At 35.1% G+C, this 15,035-nt stretch overlaps 1 long non-coding RNA gene across 2 annotated transcripts in view; it reads right to left on the reverse strand.

The window, feature by feature from the left end:
* Positions 1-368: 368 nt before the first annotated feature.
* The window catches only part of LOC134203940 (uncharacterized), a 272,474-nt gene continuing 257,807 nt past the window's right edge, over positions 369-15,035 (reverse strand). The window contains exon 3 of one of the 2 annotated variants that reach the window (XR_009977740.1): positions 369-1,311. This is a non-coding gene — a long non-coding RNA (uncharacterized LOC134203940). Of the gene's footprint in view, positions 1,315-15,035 lie in introns of both variants that reach the window. The other variant, XR_009977739.1, reaches the window with a different exon arrangement.

Below are 15,035 nucleotides of genomic sequence, written 5' to 3' on the forward strand. Positions count from 1 at the left end.
AAAGGTTGAATCAGCTACTGGCGATGACCAATCCTTGAACGGGCGTCTTTTGTGCTAATTTTTCAGACTATACGACAGGTGTTGGGAATCCAACCATGACCAACCGCTTATGAGGTGAACGTGTATAACCAACCATGTTAAGGTGATTTTTGATCGATATCAAATTATGAACGATCGAAGATTAAACTTGGCTGCGACCACGTCCATGCAACTTTATGCCCAAGTAAGCACCCCCCTTTCGAAGGATCTAAGCAACTTGTAAGTGAGTAAGCAAACCCATCTGTGATATTGATGAAGGCTCGAATCAACGCATCCGAAAGTTCATCGCTCAACTACGGAACCGCTTAGAGTTACGGTTCGCTTACCCAAGTTTAAGAAAAATTGCACATATATGTGCTGTCGCTGCCGGAACAAATAAATGCGTGCGCGTCTTAGACGGAAGGAAGATTCAGGATAGTTCCGCTCTAAAGACGTGTTCTTTCTTTTTCTCTGCTGCGCGTGTGTAAGACTAATCTAGTCTAGTAAGGGCTAACTTTGATCTCGAGATTGCACGTGGGTTTTCTTTCGCTTTCCTTCGATTGGAACGCGCCTAGAGTTGCTTTCCTGATTGTAGATCACTTGTTTTCGAGTAAAGATTTGAACTTGAAAAATATCACACCTTTAAAACTTTTTCCTTCTTTTGATTAAACTTTTTTGATTGATTCAACGCTTCTTATGATTGTTAAACGCAAACTTTTTTCAACTATGTAACACTTCTTGTTTATTCTTACTTTAAGTTGTAAAATAAACTTGTTTTGCTTCAAACTTAACTAACAGATCACTTGTCGGATTGTTACCGCGGTGGTTACACAAAACAGGGAAGACACTTTTCCTTTCAATGAATGATTGTTTCAACGCGAACGAAATACTCTCTCTTTCTTTCTCTCCCTTTTGCTTTTTTGGCGTCGATTATGATGGTTCGACTTTTGTTTTCAACAAATTAGTGAGGGGGAAACGGGAATTCACCACACGGTGCACTGCGCTACCAGTTACGGAAAGGGAAAACGTGCGGACCGGACGCGCGCTACTTTTGATTGAAGACAAAGACGGAGGGGAATTGCACGGACACGGACGATCGATCGCACGGAAGTTGTTTCTCGAAACTTTATTCTGCGCCGAGCAACTCGACGCGATCGACACTGATAAAAATTATTTGTGATAGGGAGGAACAAACTGGATAATAGCCGATTGAGGGGTTTCGGGTTGTGATTCCGAAGGCACACTACTCAAAACTGACGGCGACACGGCCTCGATCGGTGGTGGTGATGACTGCTGCTGGAAGTAGAGAAGAGAAGAGAATGGTGGATCAAGACGGGGCGACGGCGATGATGACGACGACGACGACGATGGTAAGAAGCGAGGCGGCAGTCGATGGTGGTGATGAAACTGCACGAAAGACGCGAGAAGTCGCGGCAGAAGAAGAGCAGGCGGAGAAGAATTTGGATGGTGCAAAAAATACAGCCGAAAAGTATAGGGCTTTGATAGTGTACGTGTGCAGGCAGAGTCGGAAGGTTAAGAAGGTGGTCAGTTTAGATACAGAGAGAAGGATTGAGAAGAAGCGAATATTGAAGTTAAAAATTATGTGAAGCAGAAAGATGAGAGGCAGTAGAACCTGGATAATAGTGTTTGCAGGGAAATGCAGTAAAGAAGGCGAGATACAGACAGGAAGCCAAGTCGATAGACAGACTCCGACAGAGTATACACAGAGAAAGAGAGGAAAAAGAGCAGGAGAATCCCTCGTGGTTCAGGTGGTTTGAGGTCAAAGTGTTTTTGATTTTTTTTTCTTTCGTAGTGGAGGGCAAAGAAGGGGCAATATTATACAATGTGTAAAAGGACAGACAGAGAGCAGTTCGTGTGGTTGAGTGTGGAAAGATAAGTCAAGGTTAGAAAAGCGACTGCAGATTTTTTTTATTTTTTTTATTGCAGATACAGACACAGATAGGAAAAGAGAGAGAGAAAGAATGAGAGAGTAGAAATAGTTTTCTTATTTTCATAAAAAAAGAGGAAACACTGTGGAATAAAGTTCTAAAGAAGGTGAATGCAGTAAACGTTTGTGATTGAGTGTGTACATAAGTATAAAGATGTTGAGCACGGAAAGGGTTATTTTGATTTTGCAGAACTCGACCCCTCTGTTATTTTATAACGCCAGGAAAGAGAAAGAAAGCAAACAAGTGCAATACGGAGGTTCACAAATGATTAACTGAATGACTAAACGAAATGATTTTTAATATGGTTAATTATGAGGAGTATGTATAGATAGAAAAAAAAAATGTACTGGATTATAACAGGAAGACTAAAAATATATTTTATCTACTTTTTTTACTACTACAGGAATACTTTGGGTGCAAGTTATTTACTAAATTTTGGTGACGACAAAAGTACTTTATATACAAACCTCAATGTTGACTAAAAGCTAAGATTTTTATTCTAGTAAGTTTTATTTACTAATTTGTAGTTATCACATAACGTCATAAAACGTACTTAATACAGTATTCATCGAAAAACAAACAAATGGTTAAAAGAAATTCTTTTAAAGAATCTTTTGTTCAGATTTGATAAAAGGAGTACTGGAACTTCTGAGAACAAAGAATGTGTCAAATTTTAGTTCGTTGACTGGAGTCTCGTTAGTTGTTGTAGGACACGCTAATTGATTGCTCGCTTGTTTGTTTCATAGATTAATTAAAAAGTCAAAAGTTCTTTCGCGCACTAGACGTAAATGCTGTTTTATCGGACAACACGAGTGTAGAATGAAATGGCTGACTATTGCTTCAATTAAAGAATCAAATTCGTTATTCGGGATAAGACTGGGCAAGCCAACGAATAACAGCTAGAATGGTATTTCTAATCTAAGGAATTTTACACTGATCGATTATATGGAAATCAAACCAGGTGAGCGAATTCACCAACTGGCCGATCTGGCAATTTTCAATAGGAAACAATGGGAGTTTTCTGCACCGAATGCAACTTGTTGCGAGTAAATCGGTTACGGATAAGTACCTGAAAAATGAGTGACATTTTTTTTTGGTGAATGCGCACAGACACACACACATACACACAGACATCACCTCAATTCGTCGAGCTGAGTCGATCGGTATATGACACTATGGATCTAATCTACGGGCCTTCCATAAAAAGTTTGTTTTTGGAGCAATCATATAGCCTTTACGTATACTTAGTATACGAGAAAGGCAAAACAAGTCACTTCAATAAAGTTAAACGAAACAATGAGAACTTCGAATTTAAACAAGCTTATATTAAGCATTAATTAAAAAAAATTCGGAATTACGAAAAAAATTCTATCGAAATTGAGCCAAATTTCTGTAAAAACTTTTACGCCTGCTGTCGAATTTTAGTTCAGAATTCAGGAATATTTCTGACGCAATTGAAACTAAATCCAAAACTGAAATTCTTGGTTCAGATAAGATTGTTTGTTTTGAAGAAAAAAATCCTACCGAAAGTAAATTTTAAAAATTTACAAACCAATTCAATTTTTTTTTTTTTTTTTTTTTTTTTTTTATTAGAGACTCTTTAAAATTTTATTCGAGTCTGTCAAGAGTTTACAGAGTTTATTGACACTGCTTAAATTACTACGTTGTATGACGACGTTCGTTTTGTCCTAGAGAGTTATTGCAGCGATTTCATCTTCATCAAGGTGTTTCCATCTTCTTCTTCAAGGTTTCACTTTGGGGTCAAATCGCGTCGATCAGCGATATTTCTTTAAAGAACTCCAGTACTCTTTTTGCTTGACTGTTGTCGTCGGCTAATGCTTCCCTCATGTTTGGTTGGAGTCCGATTTTCTTTCTTGCGTCGTCGTATCCAGGGCACTGAACGATAATGTGTTTAATGGTGAGTGGGTGGTTACATTTTACGCACTTTGGTGGGTCTTCCTTTTCCAGTAAGTATGCATGTGTTAGCCGGGTGTGGCCTATTCGTAGTCTGCTGAGTATGACATCTTCTTTGCGATTTCCTGTTAGCGCCTCTTTGAATGGTTTGGTAGTGTTTTTTTTTTCCCTCTTAGTTTGTTGTGGGGTGTTGAATTCCATTCGGATTCCCATTTTTTAGTCATACTATTTTTAATGATGGTTTTTATTTCGCGGTGATCAACTGTTTTCCGCGTAATTGTGCTCATCTCTAGCGCACTCTTAGCTTCTTTGTCCGCTTTCTCATTTCCTGGGATGCCTATGTGACTAGGGACCCACATGAATGTTACCGATGTACCTTTCTTCCCTATGTTGGTGTACAGATGAACTATCTCGTCTTTCAAGCTGGTTCTGATTTTCTTCTTTTCTAGTGATGTGACAACACTTAAAGAATCGGTGCAAATAATATATGCGCCTACTCTTTCCTGGTTTGAAATCCAGTTTAGGGCCTCTATTATTGCAAGGCTCTCCACAAATTTCGAACAGAACTTCAGACCACTTGCGAGCGGTATTTTTGCAAATTCCAAACGGGCTTTGGACAATTTCTAACGGAATTTCAGAGAAATTTCGAACAAAATTTGTCTAATCACCAAATTCTAAAAGGAATTAAACAAATTGCGAACACAAATTTTGACTAATTTCGCATATGATTCCCAAACAAATATAAGACCAAATTACGAAAAAAAATTTCAGACAAATTTAGAACAAAATTGAGAACGGAATTTAAAAAAAATTTCGAATGGAATTCGACAAATTTTGAACGAAATTTTGACAAATTCCAAACGAAATGTTCCCAAAGAAATTCCACACGGAAATTCAGAGAAATCTACAACGGAATTTTAGACAAACTCCGAATAAATTTTTTAAAATAATTCCGAACGGAATTTGAGGAAAATTCCGGACGAAAGTCAAAATCCGAAAAAAAAGATAGTTTGACAAATTCCGGACGGAATTTCAGACAAATACCTAACATAACGAAATTTCGACGCAGTTTTCGAACGAAAATTAAGGAAAAAAAAAACTTGTACGGAATTTCAGACAGACATAGAACGGAATTTCAAAAAAGCCGAACGATGCTTTGACATATTCCGATCAGAAATCAGACAGATTCCGAAAATTCGTTTTAAAATTCGTTCGAACAGAATTTTAAAACAAACTCCGAACTTAATTTTAGAGGAGTTATGAATAGAATTGTGATAAATTTATCACTGAACTGAACTGAATTTCAAACAAATCAGACAACGAAATTTCGACAAATATCGAATTAGACAAATTTGACAAATTCAAAACGAAATTTCCACAAAGTTTCCAAACGGAAATTCAGAGGAATTTGGAAAGAAATTTCAGACAAATTCCGAATAGAATTTTAAGCGAATTCCGAATGGAATTTGAGAGAAATGCCGGACTAAACTTCGTCAAATTGAAAAAAATGACTGTTTCCGGACGGAATCCAAAAAAATCCGGGCGTAGTTTAGAAAAGTTCCGAACGGAATTATGGAAAAATTCCGAAAATAATTTCGACACAGTTTTTGAATGAAAAGTTAGAAAATAGAAATAGAATTAAGGACAGACTCATAACTGAATTTCAGTAAAAAAAAACCAAACATAACTACGACTCATTTTTGAAACGGAGTTTCAGGCAGACTCAGAACGAAGTTTCTAACATAACGAACATAACGAAATTACGACACAGTTTTCGAATGAAAATTAAGAAAAAACTTTGTACGGAATTTCAGACAGACTCAGAACGGCATTTCAAAAAACCCGAACGAAGCTTTGACAAATTCCGAACGGAAATCAGACAAGTTTCGAACGGTCTCACGGAATCAAAAAAAAAATCCCGAACTAAATTTCAGACGAATTTCGCACATCATTTTCAAACAAATATTAGACAAATTCAGAATGGAATTCCAGACAAATTCCGAATGTAATTCAACAAATTTTTAATGAAATTTTGACAAATTCCAAACGAAATTTCCATAAAGTATCCATACGGAAACTCCGAATAGAATTTTAAAGGCATTCCAAATGGAATTTGAGAGAAAATCCGGACGAAACTTCGTCAAATTCCGATAAAAAAAATTGACGGGTTTCGGACGGAATTCCGAATAATTCCGAGCGTAGTTTAGAAAAGTTCCAAACGGAATAACAAATTCCGAACGAAATTTCGACACAGTTTTTGAAACAAAAATTAAGAAAAATCTTGAACGGAATTTCGCAGACAGACACAGAAACGAATTTCAAATTTTTGGACAAATTTCGAACGAAATTTTAACACAGTTTCTGAATAGATATTCAGATAAATATAGAAACGGTTTTTAAGAAAGATGCAGAACAGAATTTCAGACAAGTACCAAACGAACCATCGTCTCATTCTCGAAACGGAATTTCAGACAGACTCAGAACGGAGTTTCACAAAAAAATTCGAACGGAATTCCAGACAAATTCCAAAAGAAACTTTGACAAATTCCGAAAAAAAAGTTTCGTCAAATTCCAAACAGAATTCTGACAAATTCCGCACATAATTCTCAAACAAATATATGAAAAATTACGAACAACATTTCCGAACGGAGTTTCAGACAAATTCTGAATGGAATTACAGAAATTTCCACAAAGTTTCCAAACGTAAATTCAGAAGAATCTCGAACAGAATTTCAAACGAATTCCGAATGGAATTTTAGCAAAAATTCGAACGAAACTTCGTCAAATTCCGAAAAAAATATTTTGGCGGGTTCCAGACGGAATTCCGAACGTAGTTAAGAAAAACTCCAAACCAAATTGTGGACAAATTTCGAAAGGAATTATGGACCAATTCCGAACGAAATATCGACGGATTCCGAACGGAATTTCGACACAGTTTCTAAACGGAAATTCGAACGGAATTTCATGGACTGACTGAGAAACGAATTTCAAATTTTTGGTCAAACTCTCAACGAAATTTCAGACAAAATTTGATTTAAGATTTAATTTGATTTCTCAAACGAAACTTTGACTCATTCTCGAAATGGAATTTCAGACAGACTCAGAACGGAGTTTCTAAAAAAAATCGAACGGAATTTCAGACAAATTCCAAACGAAACTTTGACAAATTCTGAAAAAAAGTTTCATCGAATTCCAAATGGAATTCCGACAAATTCCCAAAGGAATTTCGACAAATTCCGAACGAAGCTTCAACACAGTTTCAAACGGAAATTCAGAAAAATCTTGAAACCAAATTTCAGACAGACTACGAACGGAATAAAAAAAATGAACGAGACATCGACAAATTTTGAACAGAATATCGACAAATTTTGAATGAAATTCAGAACAAAATCGAACAGGATTTTGAATTTTTTAATTAAAATCTTGAAGCAGATTCCTAAAATGTTAAAAAATTGACAGAATTCAAACCAATTCAGATAAATTGGAGACAACTTTTGAAAGACATTTTCGATGAATTCCAGAAGGACAAATTCGTAACAGAAATTCAGAAAAATCCCAAAATTTTAAATAAATTCTGAACGGACTTTGGACAAATTTCTAACGGAATTACAGACAAATTATGAAACTTCGTTAGATTCCGAAAAAAGTTTTGACAAATTTCGATTGGAGTTTAGACAAATTTCTAACGTAGTTTATACACATTTTTAAAAAGAAATTTAAGAAAAATCACGAACGGAATCCCGAAGGGGAAAAAAGCAGAATTTCAGATAAATTCGAATAAAACTTTGAATTGTCACATTCCGAACAGATAAAATTGAAAAATTCCGAATGAAATTTCAATCGAAGTCCGAAAAGAATTTCAGGAAAAATTTCGAACGAAATGTTAAACAAATTTCGAACGGAATTTTAGAAACATTTCGAACGAAATTTAAGACGAATTCCGAACAGAACTTCGACAAATTTCGAATGGAATTTTGACAAATTCGAAATATGCTGAATGGAATTTTGACAAATTTTAGAAATTTTGGACAAATTCCGAACGGAATTTCATACAATATCCAAACGAAATTTCCAACAATTACCGTAAGAAATTCCGAACAAAATTTAGAAAAAAAAAATCCGAAAGGGATTTCAAACCAATTCCACACAGAATTATGACAAATTCCAATCAGAATTTCACCCAAAGTTTGAATGGAATTGCAGAGAAATCTCGAATGAAAGACAGACAAATCTAGAACAAAATTTCTTTTTCGAAGAGAATTTCGATAAATTTTGAATGGAATTTAAACAAATTTTGAACAATATTTCTACAACTTCCAAACGGAATTTCAGACAAAATGCGAACTTAATCCAGAAAAACACTGAAAGGAATTTCGACAAATTTTGAACAAGATTTAGATAAATTCCGAACAGACTTCGACGAATACCGAATGAATTTGGACAAATTTGAGGAATTCAGAACAGAAATTTCAATAAATTCCGAATAGGATTTTAACCAATTAAGAACTAAATTTTGACAAATTCCGAACGGAACTTCGAACGAGATTTTGGACAAAGTCCAAACGGCATTTCAGAAAAACCCCGAATGAAATTTCTAACAAATTTCGAACGAAATCTAAAAAAGAAACCGTACAGGAACGTCCGAAAGGATTTCTAGGCACACTGCGAACCGAATTTCCTACAAATTCCGAACATAATTTCGACAAATTGCGATAAATTACGCACAGAATTTGTCATTCCAATCGGAATTTCCGACAAAGTTCGAATGGAATTGCAGAAATATCCCGAATTAAATTTCAGAAAAATCTCGGACGAAATTTTAACAAATTCTGAACAAAATTTGACAAACTTCAATCGGAATTCCGACAAATTTCGAATAGGAACAGGGAAAGATTTGACAAATTTAAACTTAGAAAAAAAATCAAGAAAAAATTTTTAAACAAATTCCAAACGGAAATTTTAGACAAAGTTCGATTAAAATTGCAGAAAAATCCCGAATGAAATTTCAGCCAAATGTTGAACAAATTTCATTTTTGAAAAGAATTTCTATAAATTTATAATGGAATTTAAAAAAAGAATCGAACAAAATTTCTACAAATTCAAAACGGAATTTCAGACAAAAAGCGAACTTAATCCAGAAAAACTCCGAAAGGAATTTCGACAAATTTTGAACAAGATTTAGTTGATTTCCGAACAGAACTTCGACAAATACCGAATGGAATTTTGACAAATTTGAAAAATTCCGAATGACAATATCCAAATGGAATTTCAAACAAACTACGAAGTTTTGACAAATTCTGAACAATTTTTGAGTTTTAGACTAAACTAGATCGGCATTCCAGACAAAGATCCAAAAATTTCAGATAAATTCAGAATAAAATTTCAATAAAGTCAGAATAGGATTTCAACCAATTAAGAACAAAAATTTGACGAATTCCGAACGGAATTGAAATTTCGACGAAGTTCAAACATAATTTTGATAAATTTCAAAAGGCATTTCAAAAAAATAATGAATGAAAAACTTCGAACGGAATTTCGAATAAACTACCAACGAAAATTTTGCAAATTCCGAATGAAATTTCAACAAATTTCGACATTTTCGGATTGAAAATTCGAAAAACATCAATTGGAATTCGACCAAATTCCGAACGAAATTTCAAAAAAACTCCGAACAGGAACGCCCGAAAGGAATTTTAGACCCACTCCAAATGGAATTTCCGACAAATTCCGAACATAATTTCGACAAATACCGAACGATTTCTTTTACAGATTCCGAACAAAATTTTTACAAATTCCGAAAGGAATTTCAAACGAACTTAACCTCAGAAATACTGCGATTCTAACAAATTCGGGAAAAGATTTAGACAAATTTCGACAATTCGGAATTAGGACAAATTTGAGAAATTCCTGACAGAATTATGACTTCGAAAAACTTCGAACGGAATTTCAGACAATATCCACGAAATTTCAAACAAACTAGTTTTGACAAATTCGAACATTTTTAGAATTTTAAACAAAATTGGATCGACATTTCAGAAAAAAAAAATAGAAAAAAATTCAATAAATTCCAATTTCAACCAATCAAAAATTAAATTTTGAAAAATTCCGAACGGAAATTTCTACAAAATCCATACATAATTTTGACAAATTCTTAACAAGATTTTGGACAATGTCCAAACGGCATATCAGAAAAAACCCGGAATTAAATTTCAGACAAATTCTGAACGGAATTTCAGATAAACTACAAAAGAAATTTCAGGAAATTCTCGAACGAAATTTTAGAAAATTCCGAACGAGATTTTAACAAATTTCGGCAAATTCCGATTGAAAATTCGGCAGACTTCAATAGAATTGGGAATTTAATTGGCAGGAACAGGAATTCAATTGGCATTTCAGATAAAGCTCCAAAAATTTCAGACAAATTTGGAATAAAATTTCAATAAATTCCGAATAGAATATTAATAAGAACTAAAGAACTAAAATTTGACAAATTCCAAAGAGGATTTTGGACAAAGTCCATACTGCATATCAGAAAAAAATTTGCAAATTCCGAAAGAAATTTTAACCACTTGCGATAAATTCATACCGACCAAATTTCATTTTCGACCAATTTTGAACAAGATTTAGTTGAATTCTGAAAAGAACTTCAATGAATCCAAATGGAATTTTAACACATTTGAGAAATTCCGAACAGAATTTTAGAAAAAAAAAATCGATCGGTATTTCAGACAAAGTTCCAGGAATTTCAGACAAATTCCAAAAAGGATTGAAATGAATTAAGGACCGAATTCCGACAAATTTTAACAGAATTTTGACAAATTCAGAGCAGAATTTCGACAAATTGCGAACAATTATTGACAAGTTCCGAACTACGAAAAAATTATAACATGTAAACACATTTCGAACGGCATATCAGAAACATTCCATAAAATTTCAGACAAATTCCAAACGGAATTTCAGAAAAATCTCGAACGAAATTGTGACAAATTTCGAACAAAATCCACACATAATTCTGACAAATTTTAAACGCGATTCAACAAATTCCGAACGGAATTTCAGATAAGGGGTCGTCAAATAATGACGTCACAAGTTCTAGGGGAAGGGGGTCTAAGATTTTGTGACAGTACACATACTAGTGACAGAATAAGGAGAGGGGTCTGCAAATCTCAAAAAGCAGTGGTGTTCAGAAAAAGCTCGAACGGAGTTTTAGCAAATTCCGAACGACGTTTCGACAAATTCCGATTACAAATTCGATTCAATTGGAACTCCGACAAATTTCGAGCGTAATCTAAAAAAAACAGCAACGTCCTGAATGTATTTTAGTCACACTTCGAACGGAGTTTTCGACAAATTCCGAACATAATTTCGACAAATTTTGAACGAAATCTCGACAAATTCTTAACAAAATTAAGAGAAATTTCGAAGGGAATTTCAGAGAAATTTCTATCGAAATTTATGTTCGGGAATCCACATTAACGCCGAACGAGATTTCTGAAGAATTGAAAATTCAGAATTCCAATCAGAATTGAAATCTCTCGAACAAAATTTTGACAAATTAGAGAAATTTCAGACGAAGTAAATTTTGAAAACTTTTGAACAGAGGCGCTGTTCCATAAAGAATTTGGACAAATGTAAAGGAATTAAGATGTATTGTAAAACGAATTTAAACAAATCTCGCTTAACTTTTCAAAAGGACCTAAGTAACATTTTTTTCATGAATTAATTTGAATAGCGCAATCAACAGAACAACATGAAAGCTATTGATTGCAGTATACAAATTAATTCATGAAAAAAATGTTACTTAGGTCCTTTTGAAAAGTTAAGCGAGAAATGTTTTCATCGGATTTAGACAAATCCATAACAAATAGAGACAAACGAATAGAGATGGTCGGGTTTCACATTTTGTAAACCCGCACCCGATTTAGAAATTCCTTTCAAACCCGGACCCGACCCGAACCCGGAATGAAAAATCTTATGGAACCCGAACCCGACCCGTACACGACAATTTTTGCAGTCTTATATCCGAGCTGGACCCGAACGAATTTTTTGGCGGAAAACTCAAACTAGATATTTCATATATCTCTTTACACTCAAAAGGGTATAGGCCCAAACAACGAACAAGCCTTCAAATTACCAGAAAATATTCAATACTTTATTTATTAAACACCCGACCCGAACCCGACATTGTTCTAATTTTCCAAACCCAAACCCGACCCTGGTAACGAAAACAAACAATTTGCGGAATCCGGACTAGTTCTGAACGATTTTGGACAAACTCCTAACATAATTCTGACAAATTATCAACGGAATTTAAATTAATATGAAATAAAGACAATTTTCGTTTGAAATTTGAAATAAATCCTGTAGAGATAGAGAATTTCTCTCGGTAACAACAAAAATTCCTGACGGCATTAAAAGGAATCTTCTTGCAGAATGTAGACAAGAATAGGGGGCAAATTTCTGTTGTAATTCAAATCAATCCGTGATAAAAAAAATTTCTATTGTCTATCATCAAAAAGATTATGACAAAATTCAATTAAATTTTGAACGAAGTTTAGACAAATTGCTAACAAATTTGTATACAAAAACCTGACAGAATAGTTTAAACTATAGAATAGAGAAGAGAAAAATATCACAAATAAGACAAATACTTTTTTCCTGATATTCCCCCTATAGGTCCAGGTATACTTTCGGATATTCCTCAGGAGTTCCTCAAGAAACAATACGGATATTCCTCCAGGAATTCCTTCGAATATACCTCTAGAAAGTCTACCGGATATTCCTCCACCTGCAAGAGTGCCTCCGCATATTCCTTCGGGGGGAAGGGCCGTTTGGCGAATACCATTTGGCTGAATGCTACAGGCTGAAAAATTTTCAGCCGAATATACCATTAGGAGAAACATGATTTGGACGAAAGGGTCGTTTGGGCGAAACGGTCATTCGGTTGAAAGGGTCGTTTAGTCGAAAGGGTCATTAGGCCGAATAGGACATTTGACCGAATAGCTCATATGAAAAGAGAAAAATTAGGAGTGAGAAGAGAGACATTTCAATTCACATTCCGCACTTCTCACTGTAAAAAGTGGAAAGCGTGAAGTGAGTAGTGAGTCTCACTACCCACTTCGTGCTTCTCACTTTCTACAGTGAATAGAGAAAAATGAAGAGTGAGAAGTAAGACGCCTTACTACTCACTTCACGGTTCTCTCTTTTTACAGTGAGAAATGAGGAATGATAATTGAGACGTCTCTCTTCTCACTCCTAATTTCTCACTTTTAAAATGACCTATTTGGCCAAATGACTCTTTCGGCCAAATGACCCTTTCGGTCAAATGACCCTATCGGCCAGATGGGTTTCGGCCTAATAGTTTGTTCGGCCAAATGGCTTTCGGCCAAACGACCCTTCCCCTCCTTTGAATATGCTTCCAGGAACTCTTCCGGATATTCCTCAAGAAATTTTTCCGGATATTCCTCCAGGAATGCGACTAAATATTGCTCCAGGAGTTTCACTGGACATTCTTCATTCGGATATTCCTCTCGAAATTCGTCCAAGAATTCTTCCAGATATTCCTCCGAACATTCCTCCAAATATACCTTCGGATATTCCTCCATAAATTCGTCAGGATATTCGTCCAAGAATTCCTTCGGGTATTCTTCCGGAACTCCACTGAATATTAGTTCAGGAATTCCACTGGATATTACCTCAGGAATTCTTCCGGATATTCCTCCAGGAATTCGTCCGAATATTATTCCAAGAGTGCCTCCGAATATTTCTTCTGATATTCCTCCTAGAACTTTTCCGAAAACTCCTCCAGGAATTCGTCCAGATATTCCTCTACGAATTCCTCCGAATGTTCATTCAAATATTCCTTAGGATATTCCTTCAGGAATTCGTCCAAGTTTTTTTTTCGGATATTCCAGGAGTTCCAACGGATATTCCTCCAGGAATTCCTTTGGATATTTCTCCAGGAATTCCTACGAATATATCTCCAGAAATTTCTCTAAATACTCCTCCAGATATTTCTACAGGGATCCGTCCATATTTTCCACCAGGAAATCTTCCGAATAGTCCTCCAGGAATTCCTTTGGATGTTTCAACAGGAATTCATTCGAATATTCTTCTAGGAATTCCTCCGGATATATCTCCATTAATTCCTCCAAATACTCCTCCAGATATTCCTTCGGATATTCCTCCAGGAATTCATCCTGATATTCCTCCAGGAAATCCTTTCGATATTTTTTTCTAGAAAATCGTCTGGAATTCTTCTGGATATTCCTCCAGGTATTCTTTTGAATACTTCTCCAGGAATTTCTTCGGATATATCTCCAGGAATTCCTCCGCTACTCCTCTAGATATTCCTACGAATATTTCTCCATGAATTCCCTTTGATATTCATCCAAGAATGTCCACGGTCTTATTTGTCTTATTCGTTTTATTTGTCATATTCGTGATATTTGTTTTATCTGCCTTATTTGTTTAACAGCTTCATTCTGACGGGCAAAAATCGTGCGATTTTCTTTCTCAAAGTAAGCTACAACGTGCTTTTTTAACGGAAAACCCTCAGACCTTAAGACTCGATTTCTATAGAAATTTGACCAAATTTATATACAACTTCAGATATATTCCTCTACCAGTTTAAACAAATTCATATCGGAATTTGGGCAAATTCTTTTCGGAACTAAGAAAAAGTCTGCTAGAATTTACACAAGTTGAACGTACAAGATCAGTATCTGTAAAATATTCTGCTAAACCTGAGAACGAGACCGAGTAGAGCAAGGACTACATGATGATTATTTTGAACGGAAAAGTCGCCCCAACCTCTGTACTCTTCATGAACAAAATTCAAATTCTCAACAAAATTTGACAATTTTTCATCGAAGGTCGAACGGATTTGTTTTTATGGAAAATTATATTTGTGTATAAAATAATTATAATTTAAAATTTCTTTTGACGCATTTCAAACATTAAACACATTCAAACGAGGGAGGAGGAGCTCGGCTAAATTCGAATTTGAATTGAACCGAGAAATAAGACAAGCCCAATCGTTTGAATATTCTGTTCAGTAAGATACTACTCTTTCGTTTTTTCTTATTTGTCTTCTAATTTTCTGAGGACGATTCAGACATTTTCCCATAATGTTGCTAGCTTGTGTTCTGATTC

This window comes from Armigeres subalbatus, chromosome 1, assembly GCF_024139115.2.
Source record: "Armigeres subalbatus isolate Guangzhou_Male chromosome 1, GZ_Asu_2, whole genome shotgun sequence".
Classification (NCBI taxonomy): Eukaryota; Metazoa; Arthropoda; class Insecta; order Diptera; family Culicidae; genus Armigeres; species Armigeres subalbatus.